This window comes from Varroa jacobsoni, unplaced genomic scaffold (genome assembly GCF_002532875.2).
Source record: "Varroa jacobsoni isolate VJ856 unplaced genomic scaffold, vjacob_1.0 scaffold_233, whole genome shotgun sequence".
In the NCBI taxonomy this organism is placed as follows: domain Eukaryota; kingdom Metazoa; phylum Arthropoda; class Arachnida; order Mesostigmata; family Varroidae; genus Varroa; species Varroa jacobsoni.
The window spans coordinates 111985-134452 of NW_019213135.1; the positions used below are offsets into that span (position 1 = coordinate 111985).

Consider the following 22468-nt stretch of genomic DNA (forward strand, 5'->3'; position numbering starts at 1 on the left):
TCGGTAGAGATGATAATATAGAAATTATCTGAAACTACTAAATAAATACTACATAATGTTCGGGAAGAAAAGGATATCTAATCGAAAGAGTACCAACGAATTCCGTTCTAAATCGATACAAATTTTGTGCTGTTATCTCCAAGTAATCGTATTTCAATGATATCATCTACATCCAATAATTCTATCTGATTGCCAACAACCACACGTGTCTAAAGGGATCCTTGAGCGTGCTCTAAAAATTACACGGCCTTATAGAGCTTCTCTGTACAATAGCTTTTTATAGTATCTTTGTAAAGGCTACGTAATTCTTGATAAACGTCATAGGATTACGTGACTTTTTCCATACTGCATGTGTCTATAATATATGGTTGGCTACTGGTCGCCTATTTGTGTCTGATCTTTAGATAATTATTTAGGAGAATTGACTGCATTGAAATAAACGTACTTCGTTCGGTTGAATTCAGGTACGTCCATGTCAGCACACAATGTATGTTACAAGCCAAAAGCTACAGCAACTGCAGCAGAAGTTGCGGAACAACCTGAGTGGGAATTTTTGATGCGTGGCCGAGCTGAACCCCATCTTGCCAAGCTGGCTAGTCTGCCTCGTCCACTCGACCTTACCATTATCTGACGAGACATGTGTTGAAAGCGTCTTGGGAGTGAAACTTCGGGGAAAATGACATGTGCTTTTGCGAATCAGGCGCAAAGATAGAAACGGCCGCTCGCAAGTACTGAGTGATTTTTTTCCAGTGAAGATGTCGCGTAGATTTCTTTTGCCTAGACTTCTTCCGTGGTTCTTCGCCATCAACCCGCTACCAGCTGGCTGACGATGACTCCCATATCCTGCAAGCCTAAAAGCTCAGGTGAGATACCTGTCGGCCTATCGCTCGTTTGCCATTCGCTGATTTGTCTCCCGAGGGAATTGAATATCTCGTTACTCATCTTTATTGCGGCAAGCGATGTACCTCAATGCAACATCCCGACCCGATCCAACCCAACCAGATTGTCGCTCACTTCTCCCTGAACCATGATAGCAACTGAAATCGAATGGAGCGGTGGCGACGCTTTGCAGATATCCTAAGCAGCCGAGAATGTCATCAGTTCTGTAGTAAGCTCTACGAGAGCATTCTTTCTTCGAGAACTTCGAAAACTTGTTCATAGCGAGGTTAGCACGCCTGAGATAAAGCTGTGCTGAACAGATCGAAAGCAACAATTATTCAGTAGAAGAGTGAGGTGTCCGGCGAAAGAAACAGAGGCCTGACATTGCGACTAACTGCTCTAGAGGTAACATCAAAAGTGGCTACTTCTGCTGGCGAGAATCTGAGCAAATAGATGCTATCCTAGCATCGCAGAGGCCCTAGTCACATATTCGAGTCCAACAGAAAGAATGTACTCTGTAGAACGTTCTTCATTTTCTGTCAGGGTAATATCTAAAAAATTCCTAAAATTCAAGTTTACGCAGTCCTTGCTGGTTTTCTAGCCAGACCCCTTTGTCAGTTGACATGCGCCCGTGCGTTGAATTTTCTTCCGCCAACGAACTGCTCTAAATGCATTAATTCAATAAGTGCCTCTTCCCCCTCTAATTGTTAAAGTTAGGCGCACGCTAGGCAGATTTGAAATCGTGCCCTTAACAACAACAGGGTCAAGGCCAAAAGAAAATGCTTCCCGTTTTAGTAGTAGCTGTACGGATGGCCTGTAGACGATACCTTATTTCATTCTCCTTTTCTAGCAACTCGAAGGGATGTATCCAGGAGCATATACATATACGTAGAAATGGGAAGTGAGTGGTGTCCCACTGCCGGTGGGAGGACTCCCCGAGCTGGTAAATTGGAAAACTGGCGCACGGAGTTTAAGATCGAAAAACGATACCAGCTATCATACACTCTTTGCCGCTGTTCCGCATTCCTTCGCTCGTTTTTACTCTCGTCAATTCTTGTTCATTGTGCGAGGAAAGCAGCGGTGGCAGCAGTGGGAACTGCAGCAACCCTGCGCTCTGCCGGGTCAACATTTTGTTGCAGATCGGCTGAATGGGTTTCAGCATGTAGCTATGACACAGTTCAGGACGGTGGCATAAGTCGTTACCCAGGTGGTAGAAGGAGCTAGTAGGGTACGTGGGGTTAGGGCATCGGGAGTGGCACACGGAAGGCGAAGGGCCGGAGCAAAATTTGGCAATGATCTGGCAGATGTGCTCCAGCCTGAAGCGACGAAACAGCCCGAGTTATCCGACATAACGGAAAAATAGCATCAAAGCCAAGGAACTAGGCGCTGCGATACATACACAAGAAATAGTAGCTGTCGCAGAAAGGTTAGTTCCATAGCTACTGCGAGAAAATGGAAGATGGGATAGGTGAACTTCGCTAATACGAGCTGTCGAGCATAGCGGCAAAATGGGCCCTGCATCATTTGTTGCTTTTTATCCCGTTGCTGTTGCTGTTGCTGCTGCAATGAACGAGTCAACTGCAAGATGGGCCACTAGTGGGAGGTTGTTTGAGGTGTTTGCCTCCACTACTGATACTGCTGCTCGGAAAAGGAAAGTGATGCCCTTGATGGTCTTTGGCCAACTGAGCCATAGCCACGAAATGGAGCTAGAGATAGGAACGGCTAGTGGGTATATAAACAGCAGCAGAAACAACAAACGTCCCCGTGTTGGGTCTCCATTGTGGTTGCATTGAGCAGCGTACGATACATCTTCATAAACAAAATAGTTTCTATGTTTCAAAAGGCATAACATCGAGAGAGGTGAGGACGCGGAGGGTGCAAACGCGCGCCCAATTGTCTCTTTCTATCTTAAGCATTTTCTGTGTGCAAAGCAGTTCTAGTCAGCCAGCTGAGTGATATAGCGTTGGTCAGTACTTTACGATAGTTTTAACATGTTGCCGCTTCACTAAGCGTGTTGCAGACTGCCGACCATCGTTAAGGACCATTTCTTTTTTCTCTAATATATTAGCAAGTATAATAAATGCACTGTTGATCAGTAACAAATTGAGACAAAAAGTTTTGCTGTTTTGCATCGAACGTTTAATTAAGAGCTTATTCTTGTCCTAATTTCAGATAATTCTACTAAATGACCACATTAGAGGAAGAAGTACTGCGTTGTTCACAGCTTCGGAGTGAAAAGCTTCATTACAGGTCCCACGCAGCAAAGATCGCATTGTAACCACTTACCTGTTCATACGCATGCATCGCACTTATCTTTCTTATTTCTAATCCTTTCCCATGCCTTATGGCAGTTCGTCTATCTAGGCAGTGGCCATCAAGTTGGCTCCCTCGAGGCCACTTCTCATCTTCGTCTTCATTGTCTTTTTCTCCGTTTGGTGGCGCTCGTCGCGTTTGCCATCAGCGTTTTTTTTGAACTGTTACCAGCTATTGCTGGTGCCGCTGCTGCTACCGACTAGTACCCTCTTTACGGGCTCATTAGCTCGTCTCTTCCCCACGGGGCTCCCCGTTATCGAGAAGTGGAAAGCGAGCATGTTGTACCGCACATGTATTACACCCACATTAACAGCCGTTCAGGCATACCAGCGCAAACTCAAGTCGAACGGACGCGCGCAAGTTGACTAAATGAGCGATCGTATTTAGAGACCACTCTTCATTTACAAGGCTGTCGAAAGGTTACGATAAAGGGAAGATTTGTCTATGAATCCGTAACGTCAACGAATTGGAAGTTAGTTCACTTTCCCACTCCCTTAGTTTTTTTTGTCTGTTCTGCTCAGTTTCCCTTTATCTTCCTCTTTATTTCATTTCAAAAGGTAGGTCTAACGACACCGTTGAGTCATTCGTAAGCAACTGCGGAAGCAGGGCTGAAATTCACATCATTTATACTACACTTCCCGTCCCGGCTGATCCAATCCTTTATTTCCAGTCTATGCGCGTTCAATGTGAGTAACTTCTCATCGCGCCTCCCCTGCTTCGCGCTTGGCCGAACGAATGCTTTAGTTCTAAAGTACTGTAGCGAACGGCATGAACCCTGACGCTTAGCTTAGCCACTTAGACGACTTCTTCCTCTGTCTCCCTTTCAGTTTTTCTCTCCCTAACCTTCCCGGTTAACTCCGCCTTTGGCGCTTTTCGCGCGGCTACTCCGACAGACAGACAGACAGACAGACAGACAGACAGACAGGAGCGCTTCGTAGCGCGGGCAACTAAGGTGCAGATCGTGAGATGTCTTGAGACTTGGTTAGTCCTCTTCTAGCGAGGCAAAGGAGAATTGCGGGTTGATGGGTTGGTTTGTCGCTCCGGCCCCATGTGGGGGATGAAAGCGAGGAGGAGAACACTGTGGCCAGATGCTGAAATAAGGTCCCATCACAAGGATATCACGTACACAGCGCCTTCTTCTGCTTTCTGTTGAATGCATGGTCACCCAAATGTGTCGAGAATAAACTTCGCTTTGCACTTAGTTCATTCCCATACACAAGTTTGAGCTCAGCTAACTCTGTCTGCTGGCCGCGGTGGCTGCGGCAGCAGTAGGGGCGTCAGCTCATAACACAATGAATGAGGCGCTGCGGCAGCTCAGGATGCGGACGGGCGAGGCTTGAAGGAGAATGATACGCCTGTCTGCTTCGCTCTCCTTTTTTCTCATCCTGACGGCTTAGAAGTCTTTGCCCCAATGGCTGCAAATCGCTTCACCTCGCCCGTGCATCCGCTCCTCCTGTTGCTACCATCTAAACCAAACGACTCATCCGGTTAGGTGGCGCCCTCCGAAAAGAAGCACGAAGTCGCAAAGCAATACCAACCAAAACCAAGTGCCAGCTGCGGCTGGTGGAATTCAACGGGCGGTTAGTTAATCGCTTGTCGAGCTAACGGTAGACCGGCTCGGCTGGTGTTCGGTCGTCTCGAACACGCACATCAGTGCATTCAAAGAGTGCTGGTGAAGTTGTAGTCTTTCTTCTTCCTGCCGTCCTGCTTAGCAAGCCACTATGAGTAACTCTGCCGCTTGCAGAGCAATGCCGGTGGGCCGGATTAGTTCAAGGCCGACAAATGGAGAAGCTTGAAGCAAGCGTCAGCAACGGTCGACCAAGTCACCAAACTTTAAAGAAATACATTGATGATCAATAACAAACACAGTAGCAGGCGCAGTAATATGAACGAAAATAACGAATGCGCTGAAGAGGCGCCACAGAATATATCGTGATAAAGAGATGGCTTTTATGTGCTTTGTCCGAACGGCGCTACTATAGCACTGTGTCCGCGAAACGCTGGTATATTGTATATTGTAATAAATGATAGACACCAAGCCGTCCTCTTCTCTGTATACGCCGCACGTAATTTCGTATGCATCCTATTACCAAAACTTCGACGGGTTCGCATCGTTGGCCGTGACTGGGTTCTTCTGGTGAATAGATCTATGTTGAGTCATTCTAGCACCATTTGAATTCAGTTCTTGCCGCGATTCAGTCATCAGTTCAGCCGTAGACTGTGGTCAACTTTTATGCCATGAATCACTTGTTACGCAATGGTAAGGTTCAACTTTTTCGCACACGCCTATACTTGGAATATCCATGGTCAGAATCAGTTATGACGCTTGTTAGGGCTTAACCCACATTTGAAATAAACCCAGCTAAACAAATAGGTAGATTTTACATAAAGCTAGATCGATACAAAATAGTTTGCACGTAGACATGTTGTTCGCAGAAGATGTTTTTCGACAAGGACCTGATATGAATGATAAATTATTGCAAGTCAATGTGGGTCATCAGAAATGATATGGTGCATTCTTTCCACTTTTCCGTGAATAGAACGCTGGACTAGTAGATTGTCCGGATCAACGCCCCAAACAATTTTCACCATGTAAGGTAGAACCACGATTGTTTAGTGTAAACTAGGCCTAACCTTTTTGTTGTCTGCGCATTGAAACTAGCATTCTGGAATCTTCTCAGTGGCATCTGTATATTTGTTATTTGTATTACAATACCTAATCTCGTTAGCAATAACTTATTTAACATGGGACGCTATCACATTCTACTTATAGCCACATTTAGGATACAAAAGTAACTGAAAACTTACGTCTAACAAATAGACTAACTGAAGTCATCGATCGTGAAGTTCTGTTTCCTTCAATCCAAACTGTGATTGAGGTGTAGCGATGAATTTATGCATCATAATCCACCATCTACACTAATAGCTATCGATTGGAAATGAAGCCCTTCAAGAATTCGAGGCATCTGGCAAGATCGACCGTTTCCTTTTTGCGCGATGTCTCGTTAGTCCGAGACACCCCGGTACAAAGCTCCCTGATATCTACTACGAGTATGACCATCAACTTACGCCCGAGTTTGCTCGGCGTTATTGTCGAAGTCGTTTTCTCTCATGTTCAACGCCGTTCTCTCACTTGACCCTCTTCTGGTGGACGGTACAGATTCGCCCGTCTTTCGTGCATGGTGACGGGTTCTCCAGGAGAATTTTTTGCTGGCAACAGTTGAGAAAACTGTCTGTATAGTATTGTAAGCTTGGTTTGCGAAGGGATGATTTTTTGCTTTTCGGTGTTTTTCATACAGATTCATACCGAGTCAACAAGAAGCCCATATGTAGTTGCGATTGAACCGTCGCGACGTCTGCAGCTTTACCCTGATTTAGGCATATTTATAAACTGCGAAAAAAATTACCATTACGTACTGCTATGTACGTCTAAATGGCGTCACTGCATCTTCACTTGAAGATGGCCACTTTTCCGACCCAATTCGAAATGCACAGTTACCTTTATATCCAATTGCGTATTCCCTGAAGGAAAAATTAGTCACTTTTATCTAGCCCAATGCGTTGCAATCGGCTTCTATGCAGTTATATATGGATGCAATGGAGATGCTTGCTTCATTAAACAACTGCGTATTAGGAAGGTCGCCAGAAACCTATACGAAAGCACTTCGGCACCAACATTTTTTCTGGAGCGCTTATGTAGAATTTCAGAATGAGCAAAATGCAAATTTTCCAATAGAATGATACACCGACGAGCCGGTATTTACAAATTACCTTTATGGAAACTACAATCATCTGGTATAGGGTTTTTCGACATCTTTAACATTGAATATAGCGTTACGTCTCGAACAAAAGATGCGCATACAAATGAACAACTGAGTGGGGAAAGTAATAGTCACAATCGTATACAATACTAACTTCCCTCTACGGATTCAATTGACGTTAAGTATACGAAAAAATCAGACCAATCGAACAACTAAATCTTGTTACGAAGAAACATTAAATACACTGTTGCGTAAGCGTGCGCAGATTCAGAAATTGGAGCAGAAACTGTACGCCAAAAATACCCATATAGTGGAAATTTGACATAGGTGTGAGATGTCCGAAGAGTCCGGATAGTGACATGTAGGATGCTGTTTCTTACATAACGTGTACTGCTCAATGTTTACAAGCTTTTAATTTTCATAGGATGTGCGTTAACATGATATAAGTAATGTTTCACTTTCTGTTTCAACAAGGTGTTGGCGTCGGAAGGCCAATGACTACTAGCCGGTTGAATCTGGTTGACTGAGATTCAGACTCACACATATCTTCCCACTTCAACATTGCAATGATCGAATTATTAAAAGAGGCAATTCGCTACTTCTTCCATGACAAGCTATGATTGTTTAATCAGAAAATTGGTGCCATTTTAACACAAGATATTATCGAAATATGTTCGAACCGCATTCAGTGGTAGTAATTTTTAGGAAAATTTCCGTTTCGTCTAAATTTTAAGCGGCCGCCCTGCCAAATGATTAGCAGATAGCTTTAGGTAGCGGCTCTCGTCCGAATTAAGAGCCCTTTGTGATTCGTTATCGGGGTTTAACTGCTAGTGTTTCTACCTAGCATTGCTAGGCTGGTCTTTGCTAGTGTAACCATGGGTTCCCTATTTAAGGCGTATTCAGTGTAGATACTGCTCCTGTTCTCTTTTCGTCTTTGGCTCTATCGAACTCCTCTAACCTTCACCTCCCCCAACTCCCCTGCGCCTCTCTTTCCCTTCGCGTTCTTTATCGGTGTATTTTATCTTTTCATCTCCGTCCGATCTTGGCGGTGTCTTTTCACTTACACCAAGTCCGGGCCGATCTGGATAATTCATATCACTTGGATTATTTCTACCTTGGCATCCCCTGCTTTTCGTCCTGAACAGCAAGAAAAGTCCTTCCATTTTCGCCGCTAGTACTACTGTAGTTGCGGCCACCGCGAAGTTCATTTCTTTTGCTAGTACCTATAGCCGTAACCGCTCAGCTTCCCCTGTGCTGCCATCTGCTGCAGCCCCCACCAGCTTCGTAAACCTGGTTCTTTCCTGGTACTTCTACTTTCTCTACCTTGCTTTTCGTCGTCTACTGGAACTTTTTCGCTGCTTTGGTTCTAACAGCGTTGTAGAATGCCAATAAAACTCTACGTCTCCGTATGGCCGACTGATCCGACGAATACTGCGTAGTTACCCCTACCACTTGGTTCACTTGGCTGGCTGCGTCCGTCGACGATGCCGCCAACAGCCAGCCCACATAGCCGTTGCACACCATGTTGCATACTGCCACAGAGGCAGCATCTAACTGTAGTTGCCGACCGTTAGACTGCAGCCAATGGCACACCGCTGCCTGCTGCCACTGCCACCGCTGCGGTAACGGCAGCAGAAATGGTGAAGGCGCTCGAAGCAGCCGTGATAGTATATAGTTGGGCGTGTAGCTAGCTGGGCAGCCCTCCACAAATACATCTAAGACTCTTTCTTTGTTCTATTTGTCCTTTTTTAGGCTTGCGCCCCTTTCCCTTTCTTACTCTGGAAGCTAGCAGTATATGCCCCGTTGCACTACCGCCCCACCCTTATATACAAATCATTCTATGGGCAAAACTGGTGATCGTGGCTGTACGGATTCGGTGCTACGATTCTTCAGGTCTTTAGGGGCTCAGTCCTCAGTCTTCAAGCAATAGCAGCAGTCTTATGTTGTCCGCAGCGGCATCGGTGGCTGGCTGTCAGCGGCCGTTGGCCAAACCTTCACTCGTAAAGCCCCAACCTTCACAGCTCTGAAGAGTGAGCCCAGCACCTCCGGGGGTTTGGGAAAAAGCTGGTTGTTCCTAGGGGTTGCTAACTGCAGTTGGTAGTCTGTCCACCGCAAAGCCACCAAGCAAGCAACAGTTTGCCCTCTCTCCTGTCTTGTACCAGGATGACAGTTAGGCTAAGTTCCGTTCTACCCACCTTTCACTGGTCTGCTACTAAAGGACATGCCTTGAAAGAACTACTCACATAGCTACATACGCAGGCGACTACAAACAGACTGAAACAACCTCGCATACACCTATATATAAACACACACACGTACACTGACCTAGAAGCAAACATGCTAGAGACGTCGAACTCCTGCAGCAGCATAACACATTCGTCACAAAGGGTGCGGAAAAACTTGCATCACGTACAAGGGATATATTCGAAATTATACCGGAGTTCGTCAATCAGCTTGCGGATTGGTGAAATTAAAAGGAACTGGAATCAAGTAAATTGCAGCAAACATACGAAATCATGGACGCACTGTACTCAACTAAACGAACCGTAATGGCAGCACCGCAGTTTTGCCTACCGCCAAAACCCATAGTTTACGCTTCAATCGTCCAACGTCCCCATCGTCATGATCGACTCTATCCTACCGAGCGCAACATCTCAAGCAAAAATAACACAAGCTCAACCATACATGTGTATTATGATGTACACTCGCCGCAACTGTCCTTGGCGACGCCGAAACTCATTTCACTGTAGGGAACCCTCGTCGCTAATGTTCGCATAGCTTCGGATTGTCGATCCCCTTTGCTGGCCCCCGATACCCTCTTGTTTTCCCTCCATCGTCACAATGATGTGGCGCAATCGTTTCCGTCGCTGGTGTCATTGAAGAATATTATTGTCGCACTATAATGGAATGAGTTCTACAGTTTTAAGTGGAATAGTTCTAACAACAACAACAAGCGACGCCTGTAGTCCATCGAGTTTTAAGTTATTGGCTTTTTTTTTAGTTACATATTGTTTATTCAATGAACATTGCTAAAAAAAAAAGCATTGTTTTGTAGGGATAGCTATACTACCACTTTACGTACATAAATACAATTTATACTGTAGATTCATTGAGAATAACTCACTATAGATGATATGTATTGTGCTTTGACAACAAAACTCAGCAATCTTTAGTTACAATACGACCACATAATTACGATAGAGGCGTCATTGAAGTGTATATGCTTGCCATACTCGTTGAAAATTCCTGCGGTTTCGAACATTTAGAGACGCCTTTTAAAACATCGAATGATTTCTATTACACCTTACCTCATGCAATTTCAGAGTTTGCTTCTATTTACTTATCTGAACCCAGATTAACCCTATCAAAAATCTGAACAGGTGTTCCACACCACATGTTGGCATAAACGATAGAATCAAATTGGTCGAAATTTCTCTTTGTCGTATGTCCTCGATGTCACCTAACAAGTCGACTTTTTTTCTAGATCCGGCCAGAGAAGCCACTCTTGAGTGAATGCTTCCGGCGAAATCTCTAAACGATGATCATAGAGCTCTCACCCCTATTAAACGTGACCCGCTGTAAAAGTGTGAACTCGGACCTCTTGCACTATCAGGTGCCGTTACAATATGCCACAGAAAGTACCAGTAAATATAGTCAGTGCTTTCGTACTTATGTGATGTTCTTCATCGTTAGTGTGCAGTAACCCATTTCATTATGATACTTTCTATCACAGGATTGTGACATATAGTCTACTATGACATCAGGCCTGCATAGATTCCTGCGGCAAAGAAAATCAATTTCTTTATTATTAAGCGTAGTAGGGAACAATGACTCAGAAACTACATTATTACAATATTAGGTTGTCCAGGGCTATTTAATGGGTTGAAAGACCTCGAAACTACCCAAAAGAGCACAACAATATTTTAGCATATGTTAGGCTCGGACCGCTTTTTTGCTGGCTCGTTGGAAAAGGCCTTCTAAGAGCTTTTCAACGGCTGTGTATTTGTCATTTGCATTACCAAACCTAATTTGTCATTCGATAACTTGTCCAAGAGAATCGAGTGTAGAATATGCTACGCCTTTCTATCGCCTTCGTTAAGGCATAGAAGCAACTGAAATCAGACGAGCTCACATTAGGGGAGTCTGAGGTTGCAGTGATCGCTTGATTCCGTTCTCCTCGATCTAGGCCGTGATCGAAGCGTACCGATCAGACCATATGGTATTGTCGAGAGTGTGTTACTATACTGTGTGCTGTCGAATACCGTGCCATGCACTTAGAAGACCTTTCAGAGATTCGAGATACCGTACAATACTGACCGTTTTTTTCTGGCAATATCTAGTAATGACAAATGTCCCTGACATTCATTGCAGGTGTATGCATCAGTTTACGCCTGAATCTGTTCGGCGTCACCACCGATGCTGCCTTTTCTTTTGTTCGACGCAAATCGCTCTCCTGAACTCTTTTTGGCGGGGGCACAAACAGCCGCATGCTCCCCTCGATGACGACGGTGGGATTCAGGTGGGCTCTTTGCTTGTAATAACTGCGCAAATTGCCTCTAGGCTGTACTACGTGTGTCTTCATCATATGAAAAATCATTTCGTTTCTTTATGGATCCTTGTTTTTCATTTTAAATGTTTGTATTATAACTTCATAATACGCACTTCGAGGAATCCTATATTAAGCCGACTGTCTTTATCTTGTTTTGCTGAAAAGCTTTCATGATGGCAGCAGTTTGTTTATCTATTTGATGTACTGATATGTGGTTACCTTCTGCTGCTTTCAACCTTCCAATTTTGGTCCTTAAAATTATTGCATTGGTGTTGAATAATTGTGTCAGTAACGTTTTGCTTACCCAATGTCTTTACTCATCTTCGATATTTTCCGCGAACGCTCTTACCTTATAGAAGCAGAAACTTAATCACTGAGTGCTTATTTTCAATGGTAAACGATATCTTTAGCTTTAAACTCACTAGGCTATGGTAATACTAGAAGAGGTATCTAAAGGCTCGATGTGAGTTCTCACGGAATTCCGTCCACTGATGACGCGTAGTTTAAAAGTTCTTCAAGTGATTCGACTCACGAATTAGCTTCGAACAAGTTAGCATTTTTTTGTTATAATTTAAAGCGTATTTGAGACTTTTCACGTCGATAATGATCATAATATACGCTGAATCAACCTTAGCCATGGCTTCATCTTACAATATGAAGTGCCAGACAACTCACGATAAATATAACCAATAGATTTGCATTTTTTCCAAATGAGTTACCTTACTAAAACACAGTAGGTCTGCTTCATACTATTGTAGTTATTCCCGTCCATGAAGACGTCGAAATAGCCAGTTCCCGTTTACTAGCAAAAACCATAAAATGATTTATAAGCAATACGTTATTGTTATATGGCAAAAGAACCTACCCTTTCGCTCAACTACTTCTATTGGAACAATCTACTTTCTACAATGCACCTGCCGCAACGATTGCTTGCCTATAGGCGCTTCATGTTGCCCCCCGTCTGCGTTTTGTGAAGTGAAGCGCTGCACCCCCACACGGAACGTGGCGACACCTCACCTGGCTACTGGGAGCTGTCGGCGTCGCGCGCACCCAAAGCTACCCACAACGTGCTCGGCACTGCGTATTGTTGCTAACTATAGAGTGAGATCGTCGCTTGTGGACTTATTTTAGGCAGACGAGAGGATAGTATTGACGACGACAGGTTGGTAGATTCATTGGTTGGCTGATGCGCCTCCAGTGCGAAAGGGTCACACGGCTGACATAGGCACGGCAGGCAGGATGGAACAGAGAATAAGAAGATAAGTGCTAAAGGGATCGAGTTAATCTCGTTGCCCCCGAGCTTCGATGTCGTCGCCGTTCAGTTCCTTCTCGTTCATTCCCAGTCTGTCATGCACAAAACCCAACCCCCGTTCTTTTTCCGTCACTTCCTACTCACTCCGTATCCTCTTCATCCTCCGGCAGGTTGCTGAGCCTTCTCGCGCTCGAAGGGGACGCCGTGGTAGGCGGCAGATTTTTCGGTTTCCTCTTCCCAGCTTTCAGCAGCCTATCGTTATTGGCCGACGGCGCAATACGCGCGTCTTCAGCCCCTCAAGGCCCAGCTTGGCGTAGCCATTTTCCTTTGAATTTTTCACTCTATCTCTTTCCCCAGCCGGCTGTGTTCATAATAAAGCGAACGCAATGTGCCCCAACGTCATCGTCGGATCACAATGCTCCACAGAGCTCATAGGAGCTTCGGGGCCCTTGTCCTTTTGGACTTCTAGTCGCCCCAACGCTCACTTTCTTAAAAACATAATCCATGCTTTGTCTTTCACCGTCACCTGACCCCCTACCGGGCCCCGCCGCCTCCTAGATTCCGCCATCATCGCTACCCAAGACTAGCACACAGCGTTGCTGTATTTCGACAAGAATCTCTCAATCCCAATGTTTTGTTCTCCTGAACCCCATAAGGCTCCTGAAATCCCGACTGCTAGGGACCCTTAGAGACCTGGTTGCCTAACCCATCTTCGTTCTACTTTCTACTAGTTCGGAAAGGTCGGCTGGGCTAGGGATAAGGCTCGGAGAACCAACGCTGGGAAAAACGTGGAAAAGGAAAGTGAGCAAAGGAACCAAGCCGACGAGGGAAAAAGGGAACCAGGCCAAAGTGCTCTTGAAAAGCAGGATACAACGAGAGCGAAGGAGCAAACGTTATCCACTGATAGATACGAAGGTACTTCAATACTTCAAACAATAACCAGAGTTCTACACATGCTGCAGTCAGGGCTGCACGTTGTCACATACATGCTTTCTTTTTAGCCTTCACGCAATGGTAGCTGAAATGGTTCGCGGACACATATGTATACACACATTCGGGTGACAGACAAAAGACAAGCGCGGTGATTCAACGCACACAGCCGTGTCTATACTGTGAAAAAAGTCCGTTTATAGAGCCGAGTCAAGTATTATTGACTTGTTGGTTTCGTTCTATCCTCGCTAAGACTCAAGTTGGATCGGGCAGAATGTGTGACCTAATAAACTGAAACAGTAGATTTTTTTTCTAAAAATCACGATACAAAGCTAAAGACTCATTGTATGTAGTAAAGACATGTATGTACGAGCAGTCTTTCCATTATACTTCTATGCCGTAGTCTTAAAGAGCCCGCGGAAAAACCGCTAAGATTCGTCGCCAAAAAACGGAGCTAAATTACACAGTATATTAGAATAATAGATTTCGATAATCATACAGTGTTTTAATATCTATAACAAAGGTTGGTTGTATAAAGATTATAGATAGCTAACATTTTTATGAGAGTTGCATGAAGATAAGGTCTGGTTCTACAAGGTGTTGAAAAATGCTTGGAGAAAGAATAAATAACTCATTTTTCCAATGAAAATCCAATCTTGTAATGAAAATGTAACCCTATAAATAAAACATTCTAGAAAACGCCTACAAAAGGTAAACCATCGACGTTATAAAATTGCATTAAAAAATACATGCCTGAGCGTTACGTCCGTTTTTGCCATTTTCTGCTGATGTTTACCCATTGGCGATATTCCGTATCAGTCGCACAAGATATGGAAGATGCTTTTCGTTGACAAACGAAACCCTGATTTAACCGATCAAGATATTCAAAAAGACTAGCTCTTTTGCAGACAAAATGAAACCAGGAGGACCTCGATCCCGACGAATAAGTTACCACATCGCTGCAGTACGGGCCAGGATATATGCGGATCCATCGGCCCCAGCACGTCGTCGTTTTCAATAAACCAAGTGAGGGGTAGCACTATAAGAGTACTAGGCAAAAATTAGATCAGGATGAAAATATCCGATGTAAACAATCTTACGTTTCAACCAAATGAGGAAACTTACCACATCGCGCGTACAATAATCAATCACCCTTATAACATATATATAAAACAACGCCGAAAGCAACATATGACCTGAAACATTGTATTCGGGAAATAGCTGGTGAAATTGACGCTAAACCATGTAATCATATGTGAAGTGGGTGAATCGTGCAAACGGTCTTCAGGGAAGATTCTGAGGGACAGCATTTTCCATTTATAATGTAGATTAAGCGCCTTGAACTAGGCCAACGTAGAAATAAAGGCCTGCACTAAACTCGCTTTCGTTTTCCATTCCGAGAGCGTTATAATAGACTGCACACTTTAAGCCAATCCCATTGACTCCTATTTTAGAAATGTTTTCTTAAAAATCATCCCCTTTGGCAAGCAACCAAAGCTCTCGAAGCTCGGAAAATATTCGCGCTTGAAATTTGTATAGGAAACATTTGGCGGTGACGGGTGTAGAGAACTACAATATGCCTGTGGACCGGCAAAACAGATGCAACTTCGTAACAAAACAGCACAGTACCTAGCTCCTGATACGAATGTCAATTATAACAATAGCTTCTGCTGACATGTGCGTTTTATAAGTTCAGAAGGGTAGAAGAAAGAGGAATGAAAAAATTTAATACCAAACCACCCGAGATAGCACTTTCGATGTTATTAAAGATCGATTCTAGCACAGTAAGACTGCAGTGTTTTGCATCCGTGTGACGATGTACAGTAAGAAGTTAAATACATTTTGAAATTGTATCAAAATATTAATTTTGGTTTTTTAAAAATAACTTGCTATGAACATTACTCAAGCTGAGGTAAAGCCATCCATCAAAGATGCAGTCTAAGACGCTGTCCTGGAAGTGAAATGGGAGAACATTTCTGGATAGGAATCTATAAAAACGATTGTGTTGAAACGTGTTAACGGGCAATGCAACGAAAGTAACGACTACGCAAAGGCACTTTGGCGTAAATTATATAAGCTGATGGTTGGCTCCACTGCGTTGCTAGCTTAATGCCAGAATTTCGTGCTTTTATCCTCAGATCAAGCAGATCCAACGTACAATAAAAATCTGTATTTATCATCAAGAAATGTTACCGAAAATACACATCACAAGCCTTCGGTGTGAGGGACTCCAGGTAAACGTTACTTATTTGAAAAACGCACGTTGCATTCCTTTAAAAGTTGTCGTTCAGAAGGAAAAAAAAGGCATTTCGTATTTTCATTCCGTTAACTGCGACTTTGCCGCGCACGACTTTTAAAATTATGAGGAACTTGTGAGCGCTGCTCGAGAAAACTATTTACTGTGTTAACAACAGAAATACTTATCGTACCGTGTATACAAACGTAAACACGAATATTTAATGCATAATTAATTATATTTTAATAATATATAATAAATATAATTCGTCGGTTTTTAGAATAAAACCCGAGACACTTGCCGGGTGAATATTATGTTAAATTTGAAAAAAAAATACAGGCTGTATAACTTTTCGCTGGATTCCTTTAGTCAATTAAGAATCTCTATCTAAATTTTCAAAGCGGGAAGTCTGACCTAACAACTATAGTGTGGTAAATCGTTCATTGAAGTTTTCGAGGCTGTTTGATTAGCTAAGCCCTCACTATATGAAACATTAGTTGATTGATCACCCTTGGACTATAAAGATGAAATGGGGGCTAACAAGTTTTACCGCTTAACCTGTGCTGTGTTCAAGCATCATATATAAAAAAAAACTAAACAATCGGTACTTAAAGTTAAACCTTAAAATGTTTATATGCTCCAAAAATCATATCACGCGAGTATTAATGATGCGTACGTTTACCAAATATTTTTGAATTTGCTCATCGGCAGGCCTATTGTAATACGGTGACTAGTACAATACTTTATTCGATACGGAATTTTTTTGCGCGAGCACTGAAGTACTTGCGAGTACTTTTATAGAAATATTCAATGGAAATTATAAAACTAATTCCAGATTTGAATTCTTAGCGGCTTTTAAGTTATCACTGTTTGTTCGGACTTTTTCAAAATATCAAGATGTACAGTGTCTGTATGTATGTTGAAATTATTAAATATGTTCTTCGACCTAGATTACAATATAAATGAATACAACGCAGATATAGCCGAATTTTCTCGCACATTGATTTTAGTTAATTATTTTCTTTGTTACTTTGTTAAACCTATATTGTATTGACGAAGCAAATCGATGGACTAGATCTCCTCATTGGACGTGATACCTTCCGTTTTGTATCTTTTCTGTAAAACGTCCGAAGGATGGTCGATCAGGGATCCAATGAGTGATAAATACCTGCACGCCACCCACTAGGTACAGATGGAGGCGATACTTCGCAAAAACATTCCGCGTTACTTTTAATCGGTTGGAGACGCTGTATTAAGGTAGAGGCCACCCTCTACCAACGAGTTTCTGTTGCTTGTCTTGGCCATTTGCAAGCATGAATGAAATACTTTAGATAGCTTTATATGCACGCTACAGTAGAAACTGGTCGACAAATACGTAGGAAAGACCGAAGTACATATGTCTATTCAAAATGATAGATGAACTAAACTGTCAGCTCCCCGGTTAAGGGTCGATTATTAAAGGTTTTTCTGTTAATTAAAATTAAATTATTATTTTTATTAAGTTAAATTATTAAAAATTTATTGATAATTTATTGATTAAAAATTTCCTTCTTCACCGGTGGAAGTAAAGCGTATCTTTGAGGCAACGGTCGATTTCATCTGCGATAAAACAAGTAAGTCTAGTGTTACGGAACCAATTCTACGATATGCTCGTCAAAGGAACAAGATGGTCGAAGTTATAGTTTCAACTATACTTAGCGGTGGTTCAATTTTTGATATGATTTTTGAAGCCAGCATACCCAAACACGATTTTCGATCCAAGGCTTTGACGGTGTGTATATAAAACACTACAATGTCGTAAAACACACAACCGCTGCAGGCTTTTTAATACGGGTGATCACTGTTCCAGATATAGCAGCTGTTATGCGCTAATCGTTTATTTGGCAGCTTTGTTATGACGGAGTATCATAATCGTCAACCCATTCATAGCCAGCTGAACGAGTGGACACGAAATGTAAAATTATCGAAGGTACAACTTGTAGCACGAAAATGCGCAGTGTAACTATAACAAAGCCAAAGGAACATACATTGCAGTGTCCACGTTGTTTTTCCTATTTATGAGCTTATTTCCTTCCACGTGGGCCTTTTCCTTTTTCGCTACCATTATTCTTCGAGCGATATGACATGACGACGCGTTACCCCCATCAATGAGTGAGGCTTGCCGTTGTAATCAGCAAGCAGGTACCCACAACTACACATACACACGAACATAGAATGACTAAATTAGAAAAAAAGGGAAGAAAGCAGCCTCAATGGCGTGCAAGGCGAACTGTGGGCCTTGAAAGGGCAGGGGGTAACGGAAGGACTGCTTTGTGGTTGGGCGTATCAAGAACGTTTACCATTCCCAAGGGTACAGTGGTGAAACGGAACGATCACAGTCCCGCTCCCCCGGACTGAAGCCTCTAAAGGAGCTGCCCTACTCTTCTCCGTCTTACTGTTATTCTAACCGAATCCTGCCGCTTCTCTTCGGCCTTAAGCTTGTTTGCTACCGTGTATGTTTGGCTTACGGTGCGCAGTAGAAGTTAGCCTGCATCCGTATCTGTAACTTTTTTCCTACTTTTTTTTTTTTGTTGCTCTCTCCGATACCGTAGTAAAGGTGACCGTTATCCTTTGGTGAAGATGCCAACGAAAAAGAGTCGTTTTGGGACCGCGGGAAGGCAGAGCTATGTAGACCCCCACATGTGGATGTGTACATCAGGCGCGTATCTGTACCGTTGTTGACCATAGACTAAAGCAGGATTTGTTCTTCGGAACCGTAGACGCTCATAATAATAGTAATCATCTCTGTGAGGGCCTCGTAGACAACTAGCGGCTGCTTAGAGCCATCCTTAGAATGCCCCTCACGTACACTAGACGATGACGGTTTCTTCGATTGTCTGCCTCTGTCGCCACCGAAGCAGTCAACCCAAACCGACCTGGGTTCTAACTGTGCTTTTTGTAGGGTACACTACTGTTTAAGTCCTAGAGCACGCGTAGCATGAAGGGTCCTTCAGTCACCCTCGCTCGCTGATGCCCTCTATGGAGGTTACTAAAAATCTACGTTAGCCCTTTTTAGGGACGTCCCAAATGAACCAATTGAACAAACAAGAGGAGCACCAGTAGCCTTACGCTAGGACGCGTGGGAAGTCCGGCACTGAACAACAACAACAACAACGATGCCAAGTTCTTGTTGGCAACAAGTAAAGTTGACATCTGGATGGTACGTTCTTTCTATTCCATTTTTTCTCCCTCTCGCGTATTTTTAATTTCCGCGCTCTTTTTCAGGGCCGATGAAAGATAACACATCCGTATACAATTCGACCGTATTATCAGGCGAAATAACTGGCCCAAACAAGGTAAATAGAAGGCGGCAAATCGTGCTGTTCGTCGCCGTTCCTGTATTGGCAGATGAATCTGGACACAGTCGTGCATGTTAATCCCCGACAGACACAAAATAAATCCAAGTAAAAAATATATCACCTGCTCATGAAGCTTAGAAACAATTGTTAATATTAACACATAAATGCACTTGCTCATCCATAATAGGAACGTTAAGGGCACAAGCTCTACCATTAACTCATGATAAAGAAATGACTTGTATTTTAGTTGAATATTAAAACAGGACAAGTAATCCGAAGTACTCGTATCTCAATCAAAACTCTAACTTCAACTATCTATGCACTTACTATAAAGCCATCGGTATCAAAGTCTAAGGTCGTCTCATCTACAAGTTCCTGGTTAATTCCTATTTTTATGATCGAATGAGACCATATGTACAAAAAAAGACTCAAGTATTGAACTTTTTGATTGTTCCACGCCAAGATAAAACGCATCTTTTAAGGTAAACGCATTTAAAAAATCCAAAACTGGTTGAATAGCTTGCTTGGTATAGCTTGACCTAGAACATATATTCAGTTAATTCAAAATTTTTTGCTGTCCCGGCGAAAGCTGAACCTAAACTTCGTCAAGCGATAACTCTCATGGATGCCACAAGCGATGATACGACGATTACCTATGGTTAGCTTGCTGAGCTTCGGAGGCGATCCGAAGAAATGTTGCACACGTGAAATTACCACATCAAAAGCATTCTTAGGCGAATGATGAATTCTGAGGAAGAGTGGATGAAAGCGTCCTGCATAGAAGATATCATGCGTGTAAAAAATGGCTCGGCAGGCAAAGATAAAAACAGTGAACGAAACCGACCGGTGGGATCAACGACTATTTTGGATGATCTCTGAGAGGGATCTCACAGGTTTTGTAACATCTGAACAAATGACACCTCATTAAAGGAACCACATATTGCAGTAATGCTAACGCGGTTACCAATGTGGTCATTCTTTGGTGGTTAGGCCGTCTGTCTGCGTGCTCTATCTGGTTAAAAATGCAAGATTTAATTTTCTAAACCTAACTTTTAAAGTGACCAAACGACTTCAAGCATAATGGTATCCCATTGGCACCCTACATTTCGGGTTCATCATATCGATGTACCATGTGATGACAGTCCACCACCTGCTAGATCTAGACCTTTGAAAAACGTACTATAGAGATTTCCATGTGCTACTACTGAGATCATTGAAAACTTAAATATAAACCGCAACTTTTTACATTCGTCATCGTTTGGAATTACATTAAAGATGTGGTCCTTTGCACACGTCACGTTAATATAAAGGCAAACTGAATATTGATGCCGTGAATATAGCCGCTACAATGAGTTTGACTTCTTGTAACGGATATGAGCAGCTTAAGAAAGATTACACCGTTGTTTTGACAAATGGTACTATTACTATTATTGTGAAGCACAATCAAGCCCCGTAAATATAGACCAATAAAACTGGCAGAACAGTCACGTGACTCAGGTAAGGTCCAAATCAACCTGTACAGCCAGCCAAACGACCTCAACACAACTCAAGTTGTTACACAGAGCCATTTTATTATCCCTCAACAATATTAATAATCGCATGACAGGATTACTCTGACGGTTTAGTAAGCCAGTTGCTACAATCAAAGATGTGCATATAGACAGAACCTTCAATTACATCGATTTATTTAGCTTAAACATTTGTTTGTTATTTACATATGTCACATCACAAGATAAAAATCCTGCTAGACCTCTCTGGTCATTTCAAATCAATTAGAGTGCGGAGCATTTTCAGCAGTTCGTTGTTTTTTCTCTCGATTGTTTTGTTTCATTTTGATTTCGCTCCATCGTTTTTGCAGCAACCGTTAGCTGGGCGAATTGCTTCAGGGGGGTTCTCTGCTTATCCCCACATCTTTACTTTTCTTTCTCTTAACAAGAAGAGATTAGAAGCTAGCCTCACTATTATGTGAAGCGGGCGCTCACGTTCATCGAAGGCGCTCACGTCGTCAGCGAGCCAAACGGTCTGTAGCGCTGGCTTCCATCACCACTAGTGCCAACACGGCTATCGGAAGCAAGAACTAAAGCTTTGTGGATTCGCTGTAGAAGCAGCATCTACATGGGCTAACCCAGCGTCGCCGGCGTGAGGAAAAATCGAAGAAAGCGATTCGGAAGGAAAGATAAAGGTTAGGCGTCGAAAAGGCAATGGCAGCGAATCAAGGCGCCTGCCTGCCTATAGACATTGGAGTGTGTTAGAGTGCCTCGTTTGACTGAGAGGTGGTAGCGGCGTCTAGAGCCAGCGAACTAGTGAGTTTAGTTCGACGAAAACTGGCAATACTAGATCAAGTGTCCCAGCGCCCCCCACCTCCCCAGACCCAAAACAGACGTTGTTGGAAAGAGGGCGAAAATACGAAAAGCGCAACAGGAAGCGAGTCGGCAGTGGTAACGCACTACCAACATGGCCAAGTGTAGCTGCAAGAAAGAAGTCTTATGCAGCAGGCTTGGGATAGGAGTGGCGTGTTAACGGGAAATGAAGCTGCTATCAACCTACCCGAACTCTTGCCTTAAAAGCAAGACAGTTAGCTGAGAGGCAGCGGCGAGACTAACGCTTGCCGCGGCTGGGGCACCTACCTCACTTGTGTGGAGCAGGCGTCGTCGTAGTTACCGCCGTGCTAGAACAGTGGCAGCGTCAACGGTTCCAGCTATGGCGTGACCAAAGTTCAAACAGAGGGCCAAAAGCAAACACGGTAGATTTGGGGGCAGTGTTGGACTGCCGGGTTAAGGCTAGTAGCACAAGTGAATCCACGGGCGACTACAATTGTAACAGAAATGGGGTCGCTCCGTCGACCTGTCGGTTGATTGACCTGTTGACCGCTCGTCGCTTTTTTGTGTAGCTTTAGTAGAAACGCGAGGCGGCTCGAAAGGAGGAGGGGATGGGAAAAGAGGAGAGGGGGATAACTGAGGGAGAGAAGGGAATGGGTAAGTGGGAGTAATTTACTACGTTCTATCTTTCGACTGACTGCTCTTATCCCACTGTCACGAGCTTCTTCAATTGCCCAGTGGCAAGTCCACAGTGCAGGCTTGGGGGAGTAGTTAAACCGGTTAGAAGAGGCCGCCAGTAAATGATCGAGGCTATGAGAGAGGGGAACCGCAATCGAAAAACTAGAAGCACAGGCTAAACTTTTGAAAATGAAGACGAACGGGGTGATAGTGG

General features: G+C 43.4%; 2 long non-coding RNA genes across 2 annotated transcripts in view; one reads left to right on the forward strand and one right to left on the reverse strand.

Moving 5' to 3' along the window:
* LOC111273885 (uncharacterized) overlaps positions 1-22121 on the reverse strand; it is a 59337-nt gene extending 37216 nt beyond the window's left edge. Inside the window, exon 1 of the long non-coding RNA XR_002688091.2 lies at positions 21886-22121. This is a non-coding gene — a long non-coding RNA (uncharacterized LOC111273885). The remainder of the gene's footprint in view (positions 1-21885) is intronic.
* On the forward strand, positions 5381-16902 carry LOC111273875 (uncharacterized). Its single transcript, XR_015316121.1, has 3 exons — positions 5381-5452; positions 11325-11472; positions 14593-16902. It is a non-coding gene; the product is annotated as an uncharacterized LOC111273875 (long non-coding RNA).
* Positions 22122-22468: the final 347 nt, after the last annotated feature.